General features: G+C 43.9%; 1 long non-coding RNA gene across 1 annotated transcript; it reads right to left on the bottom strand.

Moving 5' to 3' along the window:
- Window positions 1-2,529: 2,529 nt before the first annotated feature.
- Window positions 2,530-8,750, bottom strand: LOC134162720 (uncharacterized). The gene is made up of 3 exons (XR_009964419.1): window positions 8,602-8,750; window positions 3,331-3,471; window positions 2,530-2,676 (listed from the first exon to the last, which is right to left on the bottom strand). It is a non-coding gene; the product is annotated as an uncharacterized LOC134162720 (long non-coding RNA).
- Window positions 8,751-9,308: the final 558 nt, after the last annotated feature.

Genomic DNA, 9,308 nt, shown 5'->3' on the forward strand with positions numbered 1-9,308 from the left:
GTTATTCTAATAACTTCCTGTGGTGCTCCCTTTCTCTGTAAACCTCAACGCCAATTAAAATGTGATCCATCACCGAATGCTTCCGAAACAAAAGGGAATGTCCGACTTTCTGATACAGCCATGAAAAATCCCAGTCAGTCAAAAGAAGACCCAGGAAAAAGGAACGCATTCAAGTCTTCCCATTTCTGTAAGAGCAGAAGAAAACGTTCTTTTGTCCAAGTCTTGTAATGGGAACAGACTGAGGGATTTAGACTATACCAGGAGAGACCAGCCAGACTTCCACCCAGCAAAAAGGTTGATTAATAAATGCATCGAGCTTCTTGTGCTGAAATGACAATGTCTGGATATTCACCCTCTGGGGGAAACGTCAGGGATTGGATGGTACAAGCAGATGTAGCTATGGTTTCAGGAATAGCTGCAGCCAGCTCTCCGAGAGCAGCCAGTGAATGCCTTCCCTTCTTTGTCTGTGGTGAGGAGCAGCAATGCTGTCATTGTGCAGAGATACACAATCGTGCTGCCAACAGAGGCTCCGAGCCTTACAGTAAATAAAAGGTGGGCAGCTCGTTGGTGGTTCACCAGCTTATTAAAAAGGGCTGATTCGCTTTTTCTTTCCACTCTGAATGATACAGCTTCCTCTGTAATGCAAATCAGCACCAAACAGAGGACCTGAGAACTCCTGTTTGTATGCAGGACACAGCTTTGAGGATGGTTTTTTCATGGCTTGTGTTTCCAGGCAGCATCCCAACATACCCTGCAGTCAACAGTGGGTAGGACATACTCAATGGGCCTAACCCTCCTGGAGAATGGCTTCTGGGAAGGGCTGAGACTCCTCTTGCCACCTCTGCTGCTCTTAGACCAATGAGTCACCATTGATGACGATTACTCAGGATCTTGAGAGACACTTGATGTTCTCCACATACTCACTGGCTGCTGCACGAGTGCAGTACCTGTACAGTATAGAGCTTCCCAAGGCTCAGCTTTAAGGTTTATCAGTGTAAAAATACTTTGCTAATTTTCCAGGAGGATTCTCAGGAACTATAGAGGTCATAGGGGAGAGCTTTCTCTAATATTTTAGTGGGCAAAACTGCCCATACATGATGTTTAGTTGCATAAATAGGAAGTAGGGAGATACAAGGGATAGATTTGGGGTGTATGCTATTTCAAAAATCACTGCTTTTCTCTAAAATAAAAGATAAGCTGTTCAGTTCCAAAGAGACCACATTCTCATTCACACCCAAGCTTTGTAGCCTATTCCCGAGACTTTAAATCAGATGCCATAGAATGACCATCTTCTCCTCTTTGTTTAGCTACTGACTACATACTCTACCCCCTTATTCAGAGAAGGGACAGTAATAAAGAGATGCCAACGGTTTGCCTCTCTCAGCATCAAAAGATGCCATGGCCACATTGCACTGGACCAGACACATCTGTCCTCCCAGAGTTCAATCAGCAGAGAGGGACTGCAGGAGGAGGACAGGAAGGTTGGTTATTTATTTATATCCTCTCCAAGCCTATTTTCTCCAGGCAAGAATCCTTGCCAAGTCTATTTACAAAGTTCAGCCTGGGGATCATGAGAATTACAGCTCGTGGGCTGCTGCTCAGCATCCACCCTACCACAGATGTGTCCTTCTTCCTTCTGCGTTGTGCTGGACCTTTAGTCCTGCTTTGGGGGAGGCAAAATTGAGGACACAGGAAGAAATACATACTAGAGAATATGTTCAGACTCCATTACGACAACACATTTCTTACCCTTTAAGTATTTCTTCATGTGTAAAAAATATAACTTAGATTTGAATAGTAAATTCTGTCTGAGGGCCACAGGCATGAACCTAGATTAACATCTTGCCTGGAAAATCCCCATTTTCTGGGCAGGATACCTGTTTCCATGTTTCACTGTCATCTTTCTGGCATCAAAACGTAGCTCATGAACCAGATCTGGAAGAGGTATAAAATCATGCGGTTCTGAGGACCTCACAAGAAATACACCACTTAATCCTATCTTTAAATCTGTCATATTCATGCTCATTAGCTGGTTAGCCAGGAGTGTAAGAAGCCTAAACTACAGCTCAGGAAAGCCTTTGAAATTAATGGCTTTATTTTAATGTAATCCAGGCATGAATTACTGGAGACCAAGCTCACAATCCTTCTGCAGGAAAAACAGCTTCTTCTTGCTCCTTTGTGATGTAAATGTGCTTTTATTGGTAAAATTAATTTAGAAACAAGAACAGTGTCTCTTAATCATCCCGATGCATTTGGATGTACAACATCCTTTCAGACCTGATTTTAGCTTGAGCTGGTGCATTGAGGTAGGTCCTGGGCTGCTTATCAAGGCTAGTATGACGAGGGAAATCTTAAAAGCATCAAGTCTCTTAGCAACCTTCAGGATGACTTAAATGCCTGAAGATGCAGGTAACCAAGATGACAGTGATGAAAGCAGGATTTCATGTTAACGATGATGTTTATTTTCAATACTGTACTATTATTGAAGAGTATTTTTGTGTTTACATTCTGGTTGTTGTAGGTAAAGCATCAATGGATCTGGTCACCTTTAATGTTATGCAGCATGCGCATGCACAGACAGAAAAAGAGATTTCAATGCATGTTTGTCCACCTGCAATACGTTCTCTACAGAAGCATCATGTCTGGTTCTCCCACGTCTGGGCTAGGAGATTTATCCTGCCATTACAAATCTTGAACATTGTGCGGCTACATGACATGGAAGTGTAATCAGCAGGAGATGAGAAAAACTCTGACAGCCTGTGGGATATTTTTTCCTCTTGCTGTCCTGAAGTGTGATGCTTTTTATCCCTTTCTACAACTGTCTGCCTGGTTTCCTATGGAAGTACTTCATTAAATCCTCTTTCTCAGATGAGGACTGTGTGCTTGCCTCAGTTTCTATAATCTGTACCAGATCAGGCTGTAGTCACACAAACTGAACTCCCCCTTGCATAATACAAGTTGAGAACAACAACTTCTTCCATACAGAAGATGATATTAGGGTGACTTTTAAAACACATCACTTAAGAAATCATCCCAAATCCACCTCCTGCCTCGCCGAAATCAAATCAACTTGTAAATAAGTTTCTTGAAAGAAGTCATTCTCAAGAACAAAGCTACAGAACTCAAATGAAGTTCATGCAAAATCTTGCCTCTTATTTCACAAAGGAGCAGAATTTCCTGCCCAAGAGATAAAGCAGAGCTTCAGGGACTGGCAACAAGTCCCTTCTGAACCCCCCCCCTCCCCAGTATAAAGCAAACCCAAGGGCATTCTGGGGAGCTGTTGAATTGGTTAATTTAGCCTGGTGTATACACCATGAAACTATAACTAACCTGGGGAAAGGCCTTTCACAGAATCCATTTACAGGCACAACGTGAGGTCACGTTGTAAATTGTTGGGGTTTGTTTAGCAGAGCCTTGATGGATCGGGGGTTGCTGATGCTTTCTGCGAGGTCCGTATTTGCTCAGATGGTTCTGGAAAGGTAAGCAGTGGTTTCCATTGCAAAGGGAAAGGTTTTAAAGGCTGTGGCTGCTTGGGCTTATCCATGCGAGCGGGGAAGCACAGGCACGCATGTGCTGCCTACCCCAGGAACATTAAGTGAACCTGAAAGCCTCCCAACATCTGGCTGCAGCTTGCCTTTGTTTGCTTTAGGCTTTTCCATACAGACGACCACCCTGGCTGAGAGCACAGGGATGAACAGGGCGTCTTCACGCATGGCTGGGGAGATGTGGGGAGCGTGTGTGTACCAGCCACGGTGAGAGGGGCTCACATCAGCCTTCCAAAATGGCACACTGGGGCAGCCCTTCTCATTGCATTTGGCCTCACTACTGTTTCTGTAGAAGCTCATCGGCCCTATCCCACCCAGAGGTGCATTAAGGTTACTCATCCTTTCAGGATACCCCATGATCTTCAGATTTCTCTGGACATTTGGTCTGGAAATGAACTTAAACTTTGCCAGAATCTGGAAGAGGCTTCCAGGAAGGGAACCTCCTTGCCTTACTTCAGGAATTCTGCTTCTAGTTTTGGTTGAGAAGGACAGGGTGAGCGAAGAAAAGAAAACCCCAGACACATCAGAATTAAACTAATATATAGCAGGCAGTTTCTGAAGTGGCTTCTATTTCCCCAAGATATGGTGCTGCTGGTTTCTCCCTCCTCCAGTGATTCAGTTTAATATGAAATTCCACTGCTTGGTGCCTTTTTTTAATTAAGGGAATGAAAGGGATGTTGGTAGGGGTTTTGGTAGCTTCCTGCTCCGAGTGAATAAAACCCAAGAAGCTGCACAAATAACCTTGAAGATGAAACCTGATTTCTGGTAAGAACAAGGACCTGCCAAAGGGCCTCTCCAGCTTCTCATTATGCCATGAGGCAATATTTGTGAGAATAATACCTTTTATTATACCCTTGATAAGGCTGGAGGTGAGGAAAAAAAAAGCCTTTCACAGTCCACAGAGTAAGTCTTCTTCAGGTATGAAATAAAAGCAACTTTAAAGATCCATTCATTGCCTTATCTACCCCAAAAAGCTTCCTTCTTCCCCTTTAAATCTGTATTAGTTGCTGCTAAAAACCGCATTGTCTGCTCCTGCAAACTTGGCTTAGTGTGTCTTACATCATTGCTGTAACCATGTCATGACCTGTCTTCCACAGACCAATTTCTTGATCACTTTGGCACCAAGGTTGCCTAGGGAATTTAGGCACGCAGGACAGTAAACCACGAGCTTATGATGCTTCCCATTGTGCTTTTTGATTCGTTCCAGAGCGAGATACAACTTTCGCGATAGTAAACAGCATTTTAAGCTCTTTCTATTCACGTTATCGGAGCTCCCTCTTGTGGGATGGAGCCCTTGCTGCACTCTTCCAGCTCACGGGCAGCTTTCGTTGCCCTTTAGCGGGTCTTGCAACGGTTTTCCTAAGGAAAGGCTCACCGATAAGAAAAGGTTGTTTAGCAGAACTTTATATTCACCTACTGACCATTTTGTCGTAGCATATCGCAGCACGCGGCTTCCATCCCAATACCCTTCAGTTCACTTTTAGAAGTGAAATTTAACTATTGGGAATTCAGCATATTCCCTTTGTATGGAAAAGATCATGTATTTACTGATGACTAAGGAACTATTCTTGGGGTTTGATTCCGTGCTCTACTGTCTATTCATTGACACAGCTGAGTCAAGCTGACACATGGGAGAGTAATACTGCATCATTTTTAGTCAGAATCCCATTTTGCTCACAAGTGAACATAGAACCATTGAATCAACTAGGTTGGAAAAATCCTGCAAGATCAAGTCCAACCATTATCTTAACCATGTCAGTAACATAACCCATCTCTGTGTGATATTGCCCTATGCTTGGGTCTCCATCCAACATGACCTGCACCAAACTAACAGCCATTTTCAGTGGTGCTACACATTGTGCTAGCTGCACTGGAGATAAATCAAGTTCCCAGGACATATGGGGATAGAATTCAGTCTTCCATCACAAATTCTTTGGTTTAAAAGGGAAAGGCACATAGCATTTCAAATTAAAGATGAACGTGAATCCCTTGGGGGGTGGCAGAATATGTTATCAAGAATAAAGACAGCTTGAATCGAGGCTCAGGAAGGAAGTTGAGCACTTAGAAGTCATTGCACCTGTACATGCCCCTTCCAGCATCTCTGAGGACAATAAGGTTTCTTGTCAAGTGCTGGCAAAAGGTACTTCAGAGGATCCAGGTATGCCAAGTCCTAGTTCAACACATGGTGGCAGCAAGGGACTGGCTCTGGAAGGGTTGGGAACGAGCACAGGCCAGCACTGTCCTCAGCACAAGGACATGTATTTGAGTTCCCTGAAGGAAAAAAAAGCTTTCCTACTCTTTACATAAGAGATCACGAAGCAAAGATGTTCTGTTCAGAGATGTGACTCTGAGGCATGGCATCCCAGCAATGCCTCTTCTCTCATACCAAAGACTGCACGACCAGCTGCTTTCTTCCCTGTTTACAGTTTATCTGTCCTTGGCTGAGGCGGGTGCAAGCTTGCAGGTTGTTTTGTCTTCAGGCTCGCCTGGGCAGCCTCAGAGCTGTAAATCAGCCCTTAGACACCCTTGCAGACTTGTATGTATTAAGGGTCTAAGCCATGAAAGGACAGAAAACTATTTAGCACATGAAGGTTTAAGATGTGTCCTTGGAAGTGTTCCTCTCTTGCACAAGCATCCAAATCACCGGTTTGACCTGCTCAGTCTCCCTAGCCAAGGACTGCTGGTTTTGTGTACCACAGCTTCCTCAAGAACACATTGCTCAATGGTAGGGTATTACCACCCATGATGCCAGCAGATGAATCTCTGCAAGGCAGGAGGAAGGATGTAGAAGCCAACATGGTAATCATCAAACCTTTATACAGGGCAGGGCATGGCCAACTGCTGTGTTTGAAAAGAATAGTTACCCCACCTTTTAAGCAAAAGCCAGTAGATGATACCAAGGGGAAGGATGCAAGACCTGCTCTGAGGCTGAGGTTGAAATCCCCCATGTAGGGCCATCATAACAGCATTTCCTCCTGATCCCTAGGTAGCACTACACAGTGGCTTTGGGATTTTCCTGTGGAAGAACAGCAAGTCCAAGCCAGGAGGAGCCACTTCAACATGTGGAAACACTGAGGTTCACCATACTCACCCCTCTGTGAGGTTTCAGCCAAAGGCCGTTTTACTTTGATACACAGAAGTGGTATTTATCCATAAATACTAAATTTCTTTAACCTGTTATTGCAGAAGGGATCAGTGGAGTTAATATCTCCATACCACGTTCTAAAGCTTATGCAGCAGGTGCACTTTGCATCCCAATTTCAGCCTCAGCATGACAGCTTTAACCAGTATTTTTATGTGAATAATAGCCCTTCTTTTAAAGCTGCTAACTCCCAAGTAATGCAAAACATACACAGACATAGCAGACACCTTTGGCTTAGTGTGGGATGGAAGGCCCCAAGTCTTCTTCTCTACCTGCATCACCCAAAAGCCCTATCAGCCACCAAGCCCCATCCTGCCCGCCCTCCACAAGGACAGGGCATCCTGAAGCCCAAGCGCTGTGCCCCTGTCAGCTGTCACATAAGACAGCTCGAGGCAGCCTTGGCAAAAGGTCACTTGATAAATACGCTTTCCTAAGCTGTCTCCAGGACACAGCCCAGGCACCTTTTGAAGTCAACGCTTTGGCATGTGCTCCACCAGTCCTTAAGGCGTTGGGTTACCCAAAACCTCCTCCGAGAGCTCTGCCAAGCTGAAATGGAGCAGCACGACCTCAGCTCCTTATGGTCCCATGATGAGCGAGACAGGTGGTAGATGACAAGAGATAAGAGTGCAAACCAGGCAGCCCTGAGCATGTCAAGCACATTTCACAACCCCCTTGATTAAGGTTAATGAGTACCTGCCTGCTTCAGATCAGCCACAAAAATACCAAAGCCCTCCTTTTACTGTTCATAAGAAGGGTTGGCTCACTGCCACCCGAGGGAGGTGGCCCTAGCTCAGAAAATGAGGAAGACAAATCTCTGCACCACCCAGTTACCTAATGGAAAGGAGTGAACAAGAACCTAATCTGATTAACACACTCATTAGCTCACAGAAAGGACAACCAAGAGCCAGGCAGATCTGAATTTCTCCTGAACACCATCTGTGCCTTTGTCTGACTTCCTCCAACCACAGAAATTATTTGGGAGGTGCCAGTTAAATACGAACCATCTCTCAGTGCAAGCAGCAATGGTTGGCTATGGGCCCCAGGTTTCACTGGGCATAAAAATGGGGCAGTCTTGGGTGAGATTTTATTTGTTCTAATGAATCAGGGAAACTTGAGCTCATGTTAGTATCTGGTACAAATATCTATGGCATGAGCTTCTGTTCTACAACGGTTCCAAGCGATGTGGGAAGTCATGTGATGATTTCAGATTTACCACACTAAGACAAAAATAATTACCCCAATAATGACCTATCTGAACTCATTTTTTGGCTTTTAAATACAACATGATCCTCAAAACCCCTTGGATTTAAAGGCCTTGTTTACAGGAGTATTTCAGGCACAACATCTGTTCATCATGGGTAAGCATGTCCCTTTGCATGTATTACCATTTAGGGCAGTAGAAAGATCTATCTGAAATTAAAAAACCAAATTTAGCTTGAACTGAATAAAAGAGCCAGCTAATATTTTGCATATTTATGGAATAAAATAGGGGAGTTGGGGTAAAGATTACTTCAGATGAAAACAAACAAGGAAACAACAGCAATAAATATAAACTAGATAATTCCTTTCCTACATCATCACTTTCTTTTTACATCTTTGCGGTTTAATAGGGCCTATATCTTATTATAGTGCTTTAATGGCTGATATTTATGTTTTGTCTTGTATGAGAGCCTTTTCCCTGTCTCTCCTCTGCACTACAGTGTATATACAGGGTAAGACTTAAGAAACTCAGTAAGACTAATCTCAGCACATAGCAAAAGACAGGGCAAAAAGGAGTTTCAGAAGCGCTTCTTTTCCAGACCACCAACAAAACAAGTTTGTAAGAAGTAAATGAACACAAAGCACAGAGATATAATCTCCACAAGCTATACGTATGAAGTAACTCTCAACATGTTCTGAACACGTAGCACTTACCCAGGGTACAATCAGTCATAGCACGGTGACTTCCCAAACCCTCTAGATGGCTTCTCCGTTATCCAAAATGAACTAAATCAATGCTTTTCTAAAGACAGGCTTGCTCACCTACATTACCAAAGCACTAGAACACAGCCCACATCTTTACAGGGCACCAGGACAGTGTGCTAGCTCTCAGGGGGTGGAATAAATAGAAGCTGATCTCACCCAGGTGATAACGAATGGGTTAGAGAAAGGAATGGATTCAGGTGTTGCTGGTGGTCCAAAACAAATACCTCCACCCAAACAGCTCATTATTCATCTGAAGCTCAGGTGCAAGTCATCAGCTCTGGAGTGGGTTCAACACTCCTTGCAATGAGCTGAGCTGCAGACTGGCTGGACATGTTTGGGGTTCACATAAGCACACCGGGTTCCTGCAGCTTTGCTCAGTTACAAAAGAGCCAAGTGCTCTCAGGCTTTTGTGCAACTGGGTCATCACGCTTTGGTCCCTAATGAAAGATGTTTTTTCTCTGCTTTGCAAACACCCTATTCTCAGCCTTTTGTTGTTCTGCAGAAAGAGAAATGTGCCATAAAATGTGTGTAGGCAGGGTATCAATTTCCTTGTATTGATTTTTGAATAAAAGAATTGTTCATTTAATATTTTTGTTTGATTGCTTTATTAAATGTATTGATTTGCAGCCCAAGCTTACAGAAGAAATAGGATGCCC

The sequence above is a fragment of the Pezoporus occidentalis genome, unplaced genomic scaffold (genome assembly GCF_034315485.1).
Source record: "Pezoporus occidentalis ecotype Australia unplaced genomic scaffold, CSIRO_AGI_Poc_V1 ctg190, whole genome shotgun sequence".
Lineage (NCBI taxonomy): Eukaryota > Metazoa > Chordata > Aves > Psittaciformes > Psittacidae > Pezoporus > Pezoporus occidentalis.